Genomic DNA, 20,536 nt, shown 5'->3' on the forward strand with positions numbered 1-20,536 from the left:
TGAAAAATCACAATTTCTCTGTCTTGATTTTTTTTTTATCTTGAAAAATGGGAATAATAACATCTGCTTTACTCGTGTCACAGGTGTTGTGAAAATCAGTTAGGATGAGGTATGTTAGAGCCCCGAATAGGGCTAATGCAAATGTTAGCTGTTGAAGGCAGTACAGGAGGGCATCTCCACCCTGTGGAGAAATTTGCAGCTTTGGTGTGTTCATATGTATTTAACTGAATATGTACCCCTATCTTTCAAAATCAAACATACAAGACACGCAGATTAGATTCCTTTTGGTTTTAGTTGCAGGTCAGAATGTATAACCATAATCTCAGGTGTGTAAGAAATAATATATTTCTTTTTTTTTTGAGACAGAGTCTCACTCTCTTGCCTAGGCTAGAGTGCCGTGGCGTCAGCCTAGCTCACAGCAACCTCAAACTCCTGGGCTTAAGCGATCCTCCTGCTTCAGCCTCCCAGGTAGCTGGGAGTACAGGCATATGCCACCATGCCCAGCTAATTTTTTCCATTTTTAGTTGTTTGGCTAATTTCTTTCCATTTTTAGCAGTGATGGGGTCTCACTCTTGCTCAGGCTGGTCTCAAACTCCTGAGCTCAAATGATCCACCCGCCTTGGCCTCCCAGAGTGCTAGGACTACAGGCGTGAGCCACCGCGCCCAGCCAAGAAATAAAATATTTCTTTTTAAAAAATCTTTCCATTATGAATAGAAACAAAAAAGTAGGTGACACAGTGTAATGAACCTCCATGCACTTCTCACCTAGCTTCAGAACTGATCAACTCATAGCCGGTTGTGTTTCATTCATACTCCTATCTAAAATAATACATTTCTTCCCGTAAACAATTAATTAAATTCAACTGCCAACCCTATCAAGTCAGACCACCTGAAATTCAGTTCCTCTCCTCAAGTTGTTCAAAGCTCCTGGGGTCTTGTGCAGCGTGAAATGTCTAAGGAGGCACCGTGAGTGTTTGTTCTACGCTGGTTACCACAGAGCTTCCCATTGACAAAAACTAAGTGGTCCCTTGAAGTCAGAGGCTCTCTGCTCCCCCGCCATGTTGCAGGGCATGGGCATCATTGCAGTGGCCAGAGCTCCAGGGCCGTGTGTCTGAGTGAGGCCTCCCCAGGTGCCCCATAAAGCCATTCCCTCCTGAGGTCTTGCCAGTCCCACCCTCCCCACCCAGGGCATGGCCAGCCAGTGGCTGTGGGTCCTTGAGGTACAGGTGTGGCACACAGACCTCTAGTCTTTTCCTAGTTTTGAGAACACTGTTCCTTGTCTCTTTCCTGTTTCTTGAGACTCTAAGCACCCAGCCTCATAAACCAGCCATGACCTAACCATGCTCTCCTGCTCTAGCTGGCTGCTTTTGCCTCCCATGGGATTTTGTTACACCCCATCTGTACCAAGCTGACCTCCCTCTTGTTTCCTGGAGCATGAGCTCTGCACAGTCAGGCAGTGTGGGTTCAAATCCCGGGTCTATCCCTCACTCGCTGTGTGACTAAGGCAAGTTACTTAACCCCTCTGTGCTTCAGTCTCCCATTTAAGGATAACCATAGCTCTCACCTCATAGGGTCATTGTGAGGACGATGAGTTAATATACACAAAGCGCTCGGAACAGGCTGGTGTGTAGCCAGCGGCTGATTACCATTACTCAGCCTTCACCAACCCCAAGAGGTGAGCATTATTTTACTAATTTTATAGACTGGGGCAAGGATACACTGCTACTCTGGGAATTGCGTAGACATTGGTTTCATTTATATTAGTAGCATATTCCCCTAGGGGTTTTAAAAAAATGGGACTTAGGTAATATTCAGGTTTATTTATAAAGCTCAAGCAAATTGTTCTCCAAGTATAATTAAGCACATTTGAGAGTCCAATGGGAAACAATTATTCACTACTAAATGGTAATCGTAATAATTCAAGATAATTAAAAAAAAAAAAACACCTTCCTCCTGACTGATCCTCAGGGAGAGACAGGTTTTTCAAAACAGCTGGGAGATACTCTGTAAATCTCAGGTAATGTGACTCCTGTAATTCATTATTTATTTACACACAGGAAGGCGCTGACTCAACAGGCAGGAGTGAGGCCATTATTTCATTAACGTCTCATTATGACTCTCATTACTTCCAATATCTCTGTCCTGGTGTCAGGTGCCCAGATTGTCTGGAACAGTTCTGATTTTAAAGATCCTATTATGGTCTCCCTGAAATCATCAGATATCTCTCCAGGAATTGTCAGTATTAGCATCCCAAGTCATCTCCCAGACAGTCACCGGCACACACAAGTAGCAGAATCATCTTTCTTTTCATCATATGTGTATGGGTTTTAATTTGCAAAATATCTTTTCCAAGTCCTCCAGATAGTGGAGTTTGAGAGCACAACCATGAAGGATGCCTCAGTGTAAGGAAAAAAAGCCTGGATTCTGGAAACCGAGGACCCTGGGTAAGTTCCTCCTCCTACCATTCTCCTACCATTTTAGCTGTGGGACCAAAGGCAAGTTGTTTAATTCCTTGGAGGCTCGAGTTTCTATTTGGAAAGTAGAATCCTTTAGGCATCTGTGATTTGGTCTTCTTCTACTTTAAAGCAAAATATCCAGGTTCATCTGCAGACCAGGAGCAAAAAAAAAAAAACACAAAGGAAGACCGTGTTCTCATCTTATGCTGAGTCAGGGATCCTTAGTTAAGACAAGGCTGATATTTATCTGGCGTGTACTGGTTAATAACATCTGTCTTCCTTTCCGATCAGGCTAGTCCGAGCTATTCTGTGTGTTCATGCTCATACTGTCCTGAATTTAAATATTGTGACCATGTCCCTTTCTTCTCTTCACGCTGTTCCCAAGGAAGAGGGTTAAGATGTGCATGAGCTTTGAGGTCAGAAACACCTGAGTCTAAATCCTGACTCTGTGACCCTGGGCAAGTCATGTAAGCTCTACTGCCTCGACTTTCTGATCTGTAAAGTGGGGACAATATAGGCACGACTGAGCACTCAATGGGCATCAAGCTCAGTGTTTGCTACAATGCACAGACCCAACAAATTATTCACTGTTATCATTAGAGTGGGTACAAAAAGAGGCCTCACAGTCTTCAGCTATAAAATGGAAATGAAAATACACATCCAATAGAAGGATTAAAAAACCGTCACAATTGCCAAGAAAACTCACACCTCTAAAAAAGAAAATTATACAGAAGAAGAAATGTAAGCAAAATCAATAATTTGCCTCATCAGTGAATATTTATTTAATCATATCAATGTTATTTAATAAATAAAGAATATCAATTTAACTAAATAAATTATGATAGAACTATCTCGAGAGGGTGAGTGAAGGGGAAGGAAAAATATAAGAGAGTAAAGTCCTCATCAACCATAAAAATAACCAATAATATTGCCAAAATTAAGGAAGAGTAGCCAAAGAATATTATTTAGAAATATGGATGTAAATATGGGAAGAAACAGTAAAATGTGTTGCTCTTGGCTGAGGAGCCAGACATGGGCCTGGCAACTGCTGCTTTTTTATTGTAAGTCTCTGAAAACTCTATTAGTCGGGATCATATTAAGTTGCAAGTTACAACAGCAGCAACAAAATGTCCACAAAAAACAATAGCTTAAATAAGAGAAAGTTTATTTCTCACTCACATGAAAATCCACAGGGGGGGAGTTCAGTTCTGGTCAGGAAGAGTCATTCCGTGCAGTGCTCAGGGCAGCAAGACCTCTCTCAACTCCCCCCTCCACCAAGCCTAGGGGCTGGCCCCCATCTGCACAGTCCAAAGCCACCCTCCTCTCAACAAGTTGGAGAAGGGTCAACAGAGAAGGCACATCAAGCACAGGCTAGTGGTCTCTTTGGGGAGGCTCCAGGAAGCAGCCATACAACAGTTCTGTTCACATCCTCTTGGCCAGAACTTATCACACGCTCATGTCTACCTGCAAGAGAGCCTCCGAAGAATGTTCTATCTTGGGGACAGCCACAAGCCTACCTAAACAATGTCCTACTGTGGAAGCATAGGAGAGTGGATATTAGAACTCGTTCCCACAAGTGCCATTGACTCTTTCACTACCGTTGTAACAGTCTGATCAAAGTAAAATCTAAACATAAACCAAGTGCAACACCATGTGTTACATAGTGGTTAAGAAGAGCCACAGGAACTGGATGATATGACCAGCATTAGGGGTGAATTAACTCCTGTTAGAGCAAACTTTGACCAGGGAGTTGTAGAAAACAGGAGGATGCTGGACCACAGGAGATGGAATAAATGCAAATGCACTAATTTCCTCTCTTTGTTAAAAAAAAAAAGTTAATTGGCATGTTCTAAATTTTATATACCAAAAATAGAGGCTGGGCGCAGTGGCTCATGCCTGTAATCCCAGCACTTTGGGAAGTCGAGGCGGGAGGTTCACTTGGGAGGAGTTCGAGGCTGCAGTAAGCTATGATCATGCCACTATACTTCAGCCTGGGCAACAGCGTGAGACCTTATCTCTAAAAAAAGAGAGAGAGAGAGAGAGAGAGAGAGACTTACATGTACTATCCAAAGCCCCAAAATTAATCAGTAGAAAAAAGAACTAAAAAAAATAAGATTTAACAAAAATCGTGAGGTTGTTAAATAACAATGAGCTAGCAAGGAGTCTGTAGCTGTCTTCTGAAATTGATAAATCAAGAACTAAAGCCATAAAAATATGAATTAAAGCTGTAACAGTTATTGCCAGACAAAAATGTTCTAGGCAATTCTTTCTAGGTAGTGAGATTAAAAGAGACAAAAGTACACTCTTCTACACTGCTTAAAAAATTTACAGTGTTTAGATATTATGTTTATATAGCTTCAGATACAGATGATTACTGTTTTAATTATAGAAAAGTACATACAGACTCTCAGATGAGGGTTGACATGGGGGGAAGTGATTTTGTCTTGGTTTTGTTTCACTTTATATAACTTTGTGCTGTTTGAATATTTATATTGATCACACGTTACATTTAAGAACGGAGTTGTTTTGGGAGGGATGTTGATAGAGCAATGTCTACAACGCCTGCCATGAGTGAGCACACAGTGGCTGACTCCCTGTCCGCATCTGAAGCAGCTTAGCAGTGATTCAGGATTAAATGACACAGGGTATGTGAAGCATTTAGCATAGGACTTAGGGTTGCTCCGTAAGTACTGATAATTACCATCACCCTATTGTTGCTGGTTTTCAAGGTTCTAGCTTTTAAATTCATCGAATCACACCTGATCTGAAACAAGTGGGTTTCATAAGCCCATGTAAAAAGATTCATTTTTTTTTTTTTCTATCAGGTTAGGGTCCAAAGATTTTCCAAGGACTTTATGGCAGATCCTGGTTCCCACCTTCGTTTGTGACATGATTCTTAGCCTCAGTAGCCTCATCTGAGAAGTGGTGACATTATAATAAGATCAAGCCAAGAGATTATGAGGAGGTTCGATGAGATAATGCATCTAGCACGTGGCACGTTGTAAATTCTCAATATGTGCAAGCTAGCGTTGCTGTCATTGTTACAAAGAGCTGTGCGTCTACATAGATCCAGCTGACATCGTAAAATGAGGAGAGGGAGAAATGCCTTGACACTCAGTTCAAAAACAGATTTCCTGAGACACCCCCCCCCCCTGCAATTGGCAGCAAAAGCCATCATCTTCCAAATCCCTCGGGCTGCAGTCATCGCTAGCATGTGCTGCCTCCCTGTGGAATTCCACAGACCCAGTCACAAGACAAGCAAAGCGTCCAGCCCAGAGTGTCAATGCCAAGCCAGAGTCAGTAAGATTCCCCGGGCTTCCTATTCGTTTTGTGCACATATTATTCCCATTCAAGTCTTTATACAACTCTCACCTTTTCCAAGAGTCCTAGTCGGACTATCCTATTTAAAACAGCAAATTACAACGTACCCACTCCCAGTCCCTTTCATGGCGCTCTAGTTTTTCTCTTTTTCATTGCATTTTTGTACTATTATATAGAGCTTATTTATTCTTACACTTATTGTTTATTTTCTGTCTTTCCTCATTACTTCACAGGAGGAGAGATTTTTTGGTCTAATTTGATCCCAAGTGACTGTAACAATGCATGATGCATAGAAGGAACTCAATAAATATTTCTTGAACGAATGAATGTATGTTTTCTCCTGTAACAGGATATGAAATACTTAGGAACCTTGAAGAGATTGGGGATATTTTTATTGTGCTGAATATATATACAGAAGACCACAGGCTATGATGTTCTTTCCTAGCACAATTCAAACACTGTAACAGGTATCTTTCCAGCAACTGGATGTTTGGTTCCTGCACAGAGACCCCAAGCAAGCATCTCTTTCTGTAAGTGGCCAGCAATAAAAATGCAGTGGCATATATATAACTTCAGTGTGCACTTTCCCAAATAGACTATGGGGTGTGTGTGTGTGTGTGTGTGTGTGTGTGAGACCCACTCAAGATTTTGAAGATGAATAAAATGTAGAAGAACTAATTTCTTCTCTGATGATTAGATGGTAAAAAGAGGGAAGAACAAATCTGATGAATCTTCAAGTCCTTTATCTTCTATTTTTAGCCAATGTGAAAAACATTTTAAACCAGGGTTTTAAAAAGCACAGTTGCAATGGGCTGGGCAGATCTGAGTGAGAACCAAATCACTTCCCAGTGTAACACAGCCAGTGGGAGAGTGCCTGTCATGGAAGGGTTTGAAGTCAGAGCTGAGTTCAAATCCCACCTTTGAGACCTTGAACAAGTTACATTAACTCCCCACAGCCTCCTCGTCCTCCCTGAGAGTTAAATGAGACAATGAATTTATAATCCAATCATTTGGTTCCCCTTAAGTCCCCAAACTAATGCTCTTTGAGCCACTTTACCTTTTGAAAAATTTCAGGCCAAGTTCATCTTCCCCTCGACATTGTGAAACCCCATTTGTTCTGTATTGGGACTTGTATTTTGCTGCTAGATTCTTTTCTTTGCCCCATGGTGAAGGAAATGTGGACTATTTCATTACCTATCCCCATCAAGAGTTGGCTAACACAAGGCAACTGTGTGGCCCACGCTAACAAAGGGTGGGGGAAGCGGAGGGGAATTATCACCCAGCACAACAGAACAATCAAGGAAACCTACCTGTGGACTCATGTGGACATTGGTCACTGGACGTGTCGCTGCTGAGACCTCGCTCTTGCCACACTCCCAGGCCTTGCCCACTTTTTCCTTCCCATAGTTGTCTACAACTTCTTCCTAAATGTTTGTGTTTTTAGCTCTTTCAGCCCCCACGTTAAATTAAGACTGCTCCTACCTCTGCAACTCCAAAAGCTCATTAAGGGGCTCTGCTCTAGAAGAGGCCTCCATCTTATGGCGTGGCAAAGCAGCCACAGAACCTACAGCATTCCATCCATTCTTTAACATGATTAAAATCTCAGGTCTGGCTGGCAATTCCCTTTGCTCTCCGGATAAGGAAGGAAGCGGTAGAAATATTTGTTCTCCCACTGATGTAACTTATGTCAGCACCATTGGAAGAAAGGTCTTTTTTGTTGTTGTTGTTATATTTAACTTGCCATATTAACCTTTTTCCCTTTACACTTTGGCTGGCTCATAATACATGCTCAATAAACAAGAATCCTGGCTGGTTACAGTGGCTCACTCCAGTAATCCCAACACTTTGGGATGCAAAGGCGGGAGGCTTGCTTGAGGCTAGGAATTCAAGACCAGCTCAGGCAACATAGCCAGACCCCATCTCTACAAAACAATAAAATTAGCAGGGTGTGATGGTTCACACCTGTAATCCCAGCTACCCAAGAGAAGCTGAGGCAGGAGTATCACTCAAGCCTGGGAGTTTGAGGCTGTAGTGAGCTATGATCACACCTTTGCACTCCAGCCTGGGCGACAGAGCAAGACCCGGTATAAAACAAAAACAAAAACAACAACAATAAGAACGCTTATTATTAATATATGCTTTTCTTGGGGTAAGGTACTCACAGTTCCGAGAGTAGAAGGCAGAAAGCAAAACCATGTAGGTTTTTACATAAGACAGAGTAAACAAATGGTGTCTTGGTTGGGTTTCTCCAAAGCAGGGCCTGAGACAAGGTGATTTATTTGAGACCCAGGAAGCAGAAGGGGAGTAAGACAGGGAAAGGGATAAAAGCCAATAACAGGTGTAGAACAAGCAGGTGACCATGCCGGGCAATTGGAACTCAATCATACTAGGGAACCTCTGAGGAACCAGGACAAGGAGCCTAGAGTCATTTTTCTATGGACTTCCTGACCTTCACAGGTTAGAGTTTGCCTCTGGGGTGTATTAATGCCTCTTCCACATTGCACTTCCGCGGTGTCAGAGAAAGTCCTAAGGCAGAGAGCAGAGCCCTGGGGGTGCTTGAATTGGGAAACTGTGGCATACTGAAGACTGGCCACCGGGCACATAGGGTGGGCTGCAGGGACACGGAGCAGGCCGAGGTCAGCATCCAGGCTGAGGGGAAAGGCAAAAGCATTGACTCTTCCTCCTGACTTGGCTACTCACTATTGTTTGACTTTGAGTAAGGACTTAAGTCTTCAGATCCTTTAACCATTTGTTTCCTACATGGGGAAAGAAGAGGGAGCAACGTTTACCGTGAGCACAAACCATGTGCTAGACAATCCCCTGGGGATTCTTGAGGCTTATCTCTGCCTTCACAAAGCACCAAGAGAAGTGATATTTTTCTCCATCTACAGACAGGAAAACTAAACACAAGATATATGCCTAGGCTGGGGCGCCTGTAATCCTAGCACTCTGGGAGGCCGAGGTGGGTGGATCGCTCGAGGTCAGGAGTTCGAGACCAGCCTGAGCAAGAGCGAGACCCCCGTCTCTACTAAAAATAGAAAGAAATTATCTGGCCAACTAAAAATATATATTTAAAAAAATTAGCTGGGCATGGTGGAGCATGCCTGTAGTCCCAGCTACTCGGGAGGCTGAGGCAGGAGGATCACTTGAGCCTAGGAGTTTGAGGTTGCTGTGAGCTAGGCTGACGCCACGGCACTCACTGTAGCCAGGGCAACAGAGCAAGACTCTGTCTTAAAAAAAATATATATATATATATATGTGCCTAAGGTCACTCTGCTACCAAGGAAAAAAATTAAGGTTTGAGTCCAGGCCCTTAAAATTCTGACACCCTTCCTCCTCCCTCACACAAGGCAGCGCAGGGAAAGCAATCGCAATCCAACAAGACAGGGCAGCACTCCCTGCAGAACGGTGCAACGCAGAGGAAGCAGGTGTTCTCTCCAAATGGCTAAAGGGTTTTGCTGTGCCCAAAAAAGTTCTCCTTCCTTCCTTCCTCCCTTCCTTCTTCATTAAATACCGTGCTCAGAGCTTCAGTCCATCTTTGCTACTTGCAACACCTGCAGCCAAGGAGCAGGTGGTGTTTACTCTAAGCCCACACAGGCTGACGCCTCCACGCTGCGGGGGTGCAGCAAGGGCCCGGCAGGCAGACGGACTGAGAATTGGGAGTCAGGGAGGCTGGGAGTTAGGGAACTCATTTGCTAAGCCTTAGGCAGCTCCACATTTATCTCACTCAGCTACACACACACACACACACACACACACACACACACACACACACACACACACACACATGCTAAGCCACCCCCCCCCCCCACACACACACACACACACCAGCCCTCTGCCTAACCTTCCCAACCCAGTGGAGGGAGCTGTTCCAGACGGAGGATTTGTGTCTGTGACTTGATAAGCCACGAGGAACCTCCTGCTGGACCAGACCCTGAACTAATAAAATTCATTTTATTTGGATGTTTCTCTGTTTTTCTGTTCACTTTCCTTTTCAAGGGGTATTTTTATGAGTCATCGGCTGGCTTTTCTTCTCCGAAGTCATCTGATTTCCATTTAGATTTCGCTGTAGCTTCAATATGCATTTTCTTTTACACCACTGCAGTTGGACTTAATTGGTCTGGTACAGGCTCTCGCTGACGTTTTATGTTTCTGCTTGTCTTATAAGTGCTGGGTTTTTGAGATTCACTGGGTTTGGCCAGGTCCGTATTTTCTTGCGTCCTTCCTTTTCACCCCTCACTCTCCTACTGACTTTTGCAATCAATTCACCTTAAACCTTCACAGTTATTTCACTTGGCTTCGTTTTTCCCAGTTGAGTTGAACTGTTTATTTCTCAGTAAGCACGTGTGTTCATCTCTTGCTTTTGGACATGACAGAGGAGTGATGGCTTTTCAGCCTCCTGGTAAGAGGCCATGTAAGTAGAGTGACCACACATCCTCGCTTGTCTCTGACAGCCCTGGTTGGGCCTGTGGTTCTGGTGTCCAGTCCAAGCAACCTTTTGAAAATGTCCCAGTTGGGTGATACGACATGGCCACCTTATCTAAAAGTGCATTCGTGCCACTTTAGTCAGCAGACTGGAATTTAATACACTTGGGTCTATGCGTCCCGGGACAGAAGAGACATCCTGTCAAGCACTGTTCTCTATGGGTTTACTTATAGTCTGGGAAAATGCTTTGGGTTCCCTTTCTTTTCTTGAAGTTATATGTCAGGGTAAAGTTGTTGATTTACCTTGTGGTTAAACTTAAACTTGTGATTGGGCATCCATGTAGAACATGCCTTAAGAAAGGATACTAACAGATTAGAAGTAGGGAATGGAGAAAGGTGGGGAGAGGTACAGCATTATAGCTATTGATTTATTTAGACTAACAGTACGAAATTAAAGCTGCAACATCCTAAATTGTATCAATGTTTTCCATGAAAATAAATCCTGAGGGTCCCTCCTTCCACTCATGTATTTGAAAGGGCTTTGGTTGGTTGGCATGGATTTGAATCCCAGCTTCACCCCTTACTAATTGTCCAATCTTGGACAAATTCCTAAAGCTCTTTTAGCCTTCCTTCTGCCACTTGAAAATGTGGATAACAAATATTTGATCTCTTGAAATTTTGGGAGGCTTAAGTAAAGATTGCATATGTGGAACAAGAGAGAGGTGATGGTTGCACAACATTGTGAGCGTACTCAATGCCAGTGAGTTGCAGACTTTAAAATGGTTAATTCTATGTTATGCAAATTTCACCTTCAAAAAATAAATTTTAAAAAAGATAATGTATATGAAAGGTTCTCATGCACAGCAGGTGCTCAGCAGAAGTTCACGGCCCTTTCTCTGTTATTAGCAAAGGGTCAAAGGCCCTTTCTGACAGTTTTCAATGGGGCTTGATTGTCACAGGGCCAGGCTTCCTTCCAGGCTGGGCTCTGCACAGCCAAAGCTGCTGCCATCCACATTGCCGAGCAAGTGAATGGTGCACCCTGTGATGTGGTTCCCTGGCCCTCAGGTCACGAATTCGGATGGTTTGCACCAGAATTCCCTGGGTGAGCTCATTGCAGTGACAAATGTGCAGTTTCCATTCCTGGAGAATCGAATGCAATAAGTCTGCAACAGAGTCCCTGATTTTCTTTCTTTTTCTTTTTTTTTCTTTTTTAGAGACAGGATCTTGCTCTGTCACCAGGCTGGAGTACAGTAGGATGGTCATACACTGCATTCTCAACTCTGGGTGTGATCCTCCTGCCTCAGCTTCCCAAGTAGCTGGGACTACAGGCATGTGTCACCATGCCTGGTTAATTTTTTAATTTTTTGTAGAGATGGAGTCTTGCTATGTTTTCCAGGCTGACTGATTTTCATTTTTAACACTCTCCCTAGGTAAATCTCATACATGCTTAATGTGGGAATCACCAGCTTAGACCCTTTTATCATCCTGTGATGTTTTCCTTTGAACCAGGCTTCAGTGATCACAATGAAAACTTCTGGCAAATTCCTTAGGATACTACTAATAATGCCTTATATTTGTATAATTCCTTGAAGTGCTTTATGCTTGCTTGATTCTCACAAGCATTCTCTGCAGTTGGCTGGGCAGGACTTAACTGTACCCCTTTTACAGATAAGGAAACTGAGCTGGAGAGTTTCAGACATGGTCACACAGCTCTCCAGGGGGAAAACCAGAACCGATTCCTGACCTCCTGACTTTCGTCCACTGAGACTTCCCTTCCTCTGAAAATAAAATTATTCTCATTATTCGTTTGAAGCACTTTGTCTTCTTTGTTTCTGCTTCTTTGAGATTTTACTATTATTACGTTTATGTCCCTTCTTCCTTTTGTTTTTCTTCCTATAGTATTAGCTTCTTCCTCAAATACCACCATTACTCCTCTTCATTTATAATACATTTTTTGCTCTCTCTAACGGAGCAGCCAGAGAGGCTGGTTCTATGAGCAGCTGTATGTCCTTGCAACGAAAGCACACGCAGTCATCAGAAGAGAGGAGAGGGAAAGAGCTGCTTAGCACATTGAGACATGCAAAAACCAGGTCACGGAGGAGCACTTGTGGGTCTGTGTGTGTGAGACAACAAGGTTGTGAAACTACATTCATATATTCATGGAAAAGATACAAAAGAAACTGTTATTGTTACTGAAAGTTCAGTACTTGTCCCAGAGGCCACATCAGAAGAACCAGGACAAGTGGTTTGAGGAGAAGGAAAGGGAGGTTTATTAATTTGCCCACAAATGAGAAGAATGACAGACTCCCGTCTTAAAGTACCATTGTCCCAAGTATAAGCAAAAATACAGAGTTTTTAAAGCGGGGGTGGGGGGCAGGGTCAGCTTCAGGCTATTTTAACTAAAGTTGATGGTTCCTGAGCAACCTCATCTGTGGGGTGGGGGGATAACTTCATGACTTCTGCTGTTTTTGTTTGAGCCATCTCCTGTGGAACAAAGAACAAAGGACACTCTTGCCCCTCTGATTACTGGTCTCGGCCAGGAATGCAGGTTTCAATTTCCAAAAAGAGTGGGGAAGTTTTAAAGAGACAGCTTGTAATACATTTTTCCCTTTTCCAGGCCATCCCATCTGTTACATACCTGTGATGCATGCTCTGCATAGGGTGAACAACCAATCCAGTTTGACCAGGATGGAGGGATTCCTGGGAAGCAAGACTTTCAGTTTTAAAGTTGGGATAGTCTCAGGCACATAGGGATGGGTTGTCTCCTTACCTCGGACAGTGATGGGATTGGAGGTGTGGGAGTGATGGGTCCAGACTGTGGCCTCCTCCTTTCTTCTTTAAACAACCTCTCCAGACTTCAGGGAGTTAGAACAGTTGTGCACATAAGCTTTGGAATTCGACTGCCTGGGTCCAGCTTAGAAGCCAAGTGATCTTCGCAAGACATTTCCCAACTCTGAGCTGAGTTGCCCACCTGCTAAAACCGGGTTGGTGAGAATAACTACCCTCATAGAATTCAGAGAATTGAATAAATTCATATGCTTAGAATATTACTTGGCACATAATAGGTACTCAAAATTGATAGATATTAATGTATCTGTGCTATTTGATCTTTTATAAATGTCATTTATTAATTTTATCATTCCAATCACAAAGTTGTTTTTTTTTTAATTTCAGGGAAATAAGACTTAAAAAAAAAAAAAAAACAACCTTCTGACACCCTGGCACCATTCTTATGTCTACGCTGTAATTATATCTGTGTGTGTGATTCTCTATGTATCATCTCCTAGATATTTTCCACAGCTGTTCTTCTTTACTTTTATTAAATAAATATGTTTGACGTCAGTCTATCACAGTCTGCAAAACACAGAGCAGAGCCTCTCTTTTGTCTTATTTGCTTATTTAAACAGTTTTTGTCTCCCTCTTTCTTTATTCCGTGGGATGGAGTGTTTGGCCCAAACAAGCAAATTTCACTTTATTTAACTGCCAGCCATGGGACTTTCTTTGTCCTGAAACCTGTTTTTCACCCAGAGGTGCTCGGAGCAAGACTCAGCAATGGAAGACAATTAACTCATTCACACCAAGGCTCATGTTTACTCTCCCTTTGTCAAAGAAGATGACCTGTTTGCTTAATCTGAGTCCCCTGGGTTAAGCCCCTTAGTAAGAGATGCCTACTTGAAGATCAGAAATATGTGAGAATTGTTAGTCTCGGGTTTCCTCAAAGATTCCTGCCTCCAAGTCTCTCAAAGTTTTCGGTGGGTGAAGAGTTTAAACTTCGGAAAGTGTAACTATTTATTCAAGCCAACGCACATTTATTCTTCATAATGGGACTTGCAAACAGAACGTTATTTCATGGGTTTGTTACTCTTTCCTATGTTGGCTGGAGGGCAGAATCTGTTATACATTTGCACTCTTCAAACAACAGTCCTGTTGTGGTTGTTTTTAACTAACACAAATGTCACCTGTGCAAATTGCCCAGCTTTTTTCTTACCTTTTCATTAACTTGTTTTTAGCTACTGTTAAGGAGAAAGCAATAAAGCCGAACGGTTGAAAATTCAGGCTTTGCACACAGGCTGCCTGAGATCACACCCTGGCGGGGCAACACCAGGCAACCTCTTTAGCCTCTCTGTACTGTGGTTGCCTCGTTTGCAAAGACAGTGATAGTTTACCTTACAGGGTCTTCAGAGGAACGAATGACATAATAAACATAAGTTTACACATGGTGAAGAAACAGGTGCTAACTTCAACTGTACATTTGCACACATTGGTGCGGGGAGTGGGGATTTTGGAGCTCTGTAGCAGCCGTAGGCTAACGCCCAGCCAGCGGGCATCTGTGTCTGCCCAGCTTCCTTACTACCCTTTTCTGGTAACTGACTTCATGTTTTGTGAGACTGTCTCTGGTGTGCCTGCCAACCCCAGCACCCTGGGCACGGGGGAGTTCACTGGCCCACAGCTGGCCAATCACGTCATTCCTCTGGACTTGCTAATAGACATTATGATAATGATAATGACAAGGACAGTGATAATTAGGCTACCTACCCCATATAAAGTACTTACTATGCGCCAGGCCCCATTCTAAGTACTTTACGTATATTAACTTATTTAACCCTTATGTCAACCCAAAGAAGTAGCTACTATAATTATCCCCATTTTACAGATAAGGAACCTGAGGTTCAAAGAGATTCAGAAGCTTGCTCAAGATCACATAGCTGGTAAAGCAGGAGTGTCAGGAGGTCTGTCTTCTTACCCCACTCAATGCCGCCTCGCCAGCTGAGTGCCGCCTTCCTCTTTCTTCTGGGGTCCCTCAGCTGGTGATGAAGCCTGGGTCTGCCTGCTGGTGCTGTTTTGTGCTGCCATCTCCTGCCACACAGGGAAAGAGCACCTGTAAAAGGAGAAAATCAGCTCAACATATGGAGGAGAGAGACGAGAGGGTGTAGACGGAGAGAGGGAGAGAAACGGAAGGAGGGAAAGACAGTATTTTGATGATGTTGTCTGAGTTCCTGACATCAGTCCCCAAGGTCAGCTCTACTTTTGGGCTTGCCAGTTTTGTGGGACAATGAATCTTCTCCCCACCCTCTTTTTTAAAACCAATTTGAGTTGATTTGGTCCCTTGAAAACAAAAGAATCCTGACTAATTTAGCTAACAAAGCATGCGTTTTGTTTGGTTCTGTTTTCTGTTGTGGCATAATACACATAACGTAAAATTTACCATTAGTGATGCTTAATACATCACATTTAATTGGTGATGCCAGTTAAAGCCCTTGTGCAACCATCATGCTATCTAGTTCCGGAATATTTTCATCACCTTAAAAGAAAATTCTAAGGCCAGGTGTGGTGGCTCACACTTGTAATACTAGCACTCTGGGAGGCAGGGGAGGGAGGACTACTTGAGGCCAGGAGTTTGAGACCAGCCAAAGCAAGAGCAAGACCCTATCTCCACAAAAAAATAGAAAAATTAGCTGGGAGTCATGGCATGTGCCTGTAGTCCCAGATACTTGGGAGTCTGAAGCAAAAGGATTGCCTGAGCCCAGGAGTTTGAGGCTGCAGTGAGCTACGATGACGCCACGACACTCCTGCCTGGGCAACACAGCAAGAAAGAAAAGAAAGGAAGGAAGGGAGTGAGGGAGGGAAGGAAGGAAAAAGAAAGGAAGAAAATTCTATACCCATTAAAGAATAACTTTCCATACCTACCTAGGCCCCAGGCTCTGGCCACCATTAATTTCCTTTATGTCTCTATGGATGTGCCTATTTTTGATATTTCATATAAATGGAATTATACAATGTGTGGTCTTTTGTCTGGCTTCTTTCATTTAGCATAGTGTTTTTAAGGTTCATCCATGTATCAGCACTTTATTCCTTTTTATGTCTGAATAATATTCCATGGTATGAATATACCACATTTTGTTGGTTCAATCATCACTTGATGGACTTTGGTTTATTTTTACCTGTTGGCTATTGCGAATGGTGCTATGAATATTTGCATACAGTATTTGAACACCTGCTTTTAATTCTTCTGGGTATATATACCCTGAAATGGAATTTTTGGCTCATATGGTAATTCTATGTTTAATTTGTCGAAGAACTACCAAACTGTTTTCCACAATGGCTGCACTATTTGACATTCCCACCAACAATGTAGAAACGTAGTTATTTTTAAGTGTAAGGAAAGATAATAAAACACAAAATTCCACAAAAGAGCTTATGGAATTATTGGCTTCATGTGAAGTTTTTGGGGGGCCTCAGAGCATACCCACATGGATACATGATGCAGTATTTAATGTTTAAGCATTTCCTTTTACAAAGTTCTCATCCAAGCTTTGCAGGTGGTATAAAAGAAGAACAAGATTCACCAGCAGTCCTCAAAAAGCTTGTGATAGAATAGAGGCTGTAATCAAATCATCACCTTTGTATAAAACTGTTATATATAGGCAATTTCATAGGATACAACATAATACATAAGCAGTTACAAAAGGTAACTTGTGATTTTAAGTCTTTAATGGTACGCTGTTTTCATATAATTTTACAGTCCAATACATATATTGAATCAAGAACCCATTCCATCAGCCAACAAACAATTTGGTGGAAAAGATACCCCCAAAATATGCCAGATAAGGTTCAAATTGCTATAAATCCAGACCCTGAGGAGCAAACTAAGTCCAATATGAATCTGAAGCAGTAGCCTCAGCTCCCAAAAATATTCATTAGTGACTATAAGAGAAATGTGCTGAAATTTTAAAAGTGTCTATCTCTACATTATTGGATAATAGGTCATTTTATCATTCTCTTCTTTTTACTCTCTTATATTGTCTAATTTTTTCTAGAATGAACTTGCGTTACTTTAATAGTTAGAAAAACAAACTTTAAAAAATATATTTACTTAGGCCAGGTGAAGTGGCTCATGCCTGTTATCCTAGCACACCTCCTAGCATTAGAAGGCTGAGGCAGGAGGATCACTTTGAGGCCAGGAGTTTGAGACATACCTGGGCAACATAGCAAGACCCTGTCTCCATAAAAGATAAAAAAGAAAATTAGCCTTGCACGGTGGTGCATGCCTGTATTCCAGCTACTTGAGAGGTTGAGCTAGGAGGATCCCTGGAGCCCAGGAGTTGGAGGTTGCAGTGAGCTATGATGATGATTGATGATGCCATTGCACTCTAGTAGCCCAGGCAACAAAGCAAGACCCTGTCTCTAACTCTCTCTCTCTATATATTTTTTTCACTTAGGCAAGCCATGAAAGAGCAAAAAATCAAATTAATTTGTATTATAATATTAGTATAGCTAAATGAGCATTTTTTATATCGTGAAGGTAATCTTTTATAACTGAGTGAATATTTTAAGTTATTTTTTCTTTTGTTAGACCTAAGTCTAATTGCTTTTATTTTTTAACGTTTAACACCCTTGGGAAGTGTCTCCTAGAACTTGTATTGCTATATCCCAATTTCAAACATTTGGGGTTTTTTGTCCCCATGTATTCATATTTGGATATTTTGATTCATATTTCTAACTCTGATTCTTATGAGATTATTGCTTTGAAGAACACGGTGATGCCAGTTAAAGCCCTTAGAATAGGTCAGACTGTATAGATCAAGGTTTTGTTAAACACCATTAATAAAAAAACTTGCTCTGGGAAATGTGGGTTTTACTTGGTTTTCCAGATTCCTATTCCTTGAGGGGGGGGGAAGCAATTAAAAAGTTAGAGAAGTACTTTTAGAGTGGCCTCTTGTAGCACAAATGCGTTTGAACATACATGCTTTCTTCGTATAGCCAGTTGCTATTTATTGAGGGACAATGTACGTGCCGGCACCGTACATTGGTTAATGCACGCAACTCTCATAATAATGCAATAAGCCAAGATTTAATTCTCCCATTTCATAGATGAGAAATTGAAGCCTTCAGCAACTTCTCAAACAATTTCTTCCATAGGATGATACAGCTGGTGCAAGGAAGAAGCAAGATGTAAAGTCAAATCTTGTGGATTTCCTAGCTGATACTTTTCCCACTACATTGTACTTCTTTCATGGAGTAGTAAATAAAATATACATATTTTAAATCAGATCAAGATTTTTCAGCCTCGGCACTGTTGACATTTTGAGCCAGACAGTTTTTCGTTGCGGAGGGAGGGCCGTGCTGTGCATCGTAGGATGTTTAGCAGCATCCCTGGCCTCCGCCCACTGGATGCCAGCGACACCTCCCAGTGATAATAACCAAAAGTGTCTCCGGAGAGTGCCAAAGGCCTCTGGGAGGGCGAAATCATCCCTGGTGAAGAACCACGTTTAAATCATATTCACATTATCCAGAAGAAAAATGATCAGTTTTCAGTTTCCATAAAGACAGACGTAAAGGAATCTTCTAAACAAAGCCTGCTTGAAGAGTCCGTGAGTATGTTGACATGAAACAAATAGAAGCAGATATTGAGGACTTGACAATAATTGGTCTGGTGCAGACAGCTCAGTGAGGCAATTTAGACTCCAGAGTGGCCACCTGCCAACTTTCTCCTTCACTCGCCGCCCTGCCTTTGGAATAATAGCACTAAATATAAGGGCTATGTCATATTTATACAAGGAAAGAAGACTTTTCATTATAACATAAAGAATAGCATAACCCTTCAGAAACATTAAATCAAGTGAGGACAAAAACCCAGCAAAGCAGTTAGCCAGTTAACTTTTTGGAAGTGTCAACTACATCATGGTCATTGTTCTAGACACTGGGGGTATAGCAGGTAGGAAATAAACAATAGACTCCTTCATGGAGTTTGAAGTCTAGTGGGGAAGACAGACATTAAGCAAAAAATGACATGTATGATTAACAAAGCAATTACACATATTCACAGGCCTATAAACTATGTAGCTTTGGTTTGGTTTTGTTTTTTTTTTTGATGCCAGGCCAAATATCTTGATCACTGTCTATGTTCATTACTGAGCCATTATCTCTGAGCTCCAAATCCATCTCTCTACCTGGTTACACACAAGCCACATTTCTCAGATGTCTTTGTCAGGGGCTTCCAGTTGGACTCTGTTAACAGGAAGCATGGCAGGAGTTTGGAAGGCAGGAAGAAGTGAGAAGAAAGTAGGACGCCCTGGAGAGGGGACCTCCTTCTGCCTGTTTGCTTACTATTCCTGTGGAAGTTGCCCCAGTCCAGCAGCAGCAGCTGGCTCCAGCCTCCAGCTCCTTCCGGCATTCCCAGGACCAGCCTTGGGCCCCCTCAGAGACGCCAACAGTCATAGGGTCGTTCCCTCCTCTGAGCTCTTAAAATCTGATAACCTCAAACTCTTCCCATTTGTTTCACCAGCTCTACAGGTGACAACTGGATTATCTAAATGTATACCCTTTTTGCTCTTTGAACCTTCCAACATCTGTGTACTAATACCCTGTACTAAATCTCCTCTGTTAACATACCTAGTGTGGTTTCCGTTTTCCTGACTGAACCCTGCTTGACACAGTTCACTCTGAGCCCAGCACCATCCACAAAGTAGAAGCACAGTATTCTTTCTGTCAGGCAGGGCAGGAGAACATGTCGGTTTTGACTCTTCTCTACTGAGGAGGACAACTTCAGACAACAGAATCAGTGGAAAATGGCAACACATGCCTGGGCACAGAGCAGTGATCAACACAAAGTCCCTGCTCCCAGAGAGCTCATGACTTAGTGGGAGGACCAGGCAATAAGCAAAGACACAGTCGGGCAGGTGTATTAGTGTCCTGTAGCTGCTGTGACGAATCTCCACAAGCCGAGTGGCTTACAACAGAAATTCATTCTCTCACAGTTCTGGAGGCTGGAAGTCTAAAATTTTAAGGTGTCAGCAGAGCCACACTCCCGAAGGCTCCAGGGGAGAATCCTTCCTTGTCTCTTCCAGCTTCCGGTGGCTCCAGGATTTTCTTGGCTTGTGGCCACATAACTCCAATCTCTGCTTCATCATCACATCATCTTCTCTACTTCTCTTTGTGTCTCTTACAAGGGTACTTGTCATTGGATTTAGGGCCCACCTGAGTGATCCAGGATGACCTCATTTGAAGATCCTTACCTTAAACAAATGTGCAAAAACCCTTTTTCCAAAATAAGATCACATTCACAAGTGCCAGGGGTTTAGAGGTGGACATATCTTTTTGGGGTCCACCATTCAACCCACTACCCACAGGAAGTAGAGTGATGGGGGCACAGCGTAAGGTGGGCAGTTTTAGATGAGGCAGTCAGGACGAGACCCCCTGTGAGCACAAGGACTACCTGTGAAGATCCGGGGAAGAGTTTTCCAGACAGAGGGAAGAGCAATTGAAGAGTACCTGGTCCTCTTGCACTCCCCCCCTCCCCTACAGCGCCCTAAACTCAACATTTGTTTCTGCCT

Source organism: Lemur catta, chromosome 18 (genome assembly GCF_020740605.2).
Source record: "Lemur catta isolate mLemCat1 chromosome 18, mLemCat1.pri, whole genome shotgun sequence".
Lineage (NCBI taxonomy): Eukaryota > Metazoa > Chordata > Mammalia > Primates > Lemuridae > Lemur > Lemur catta.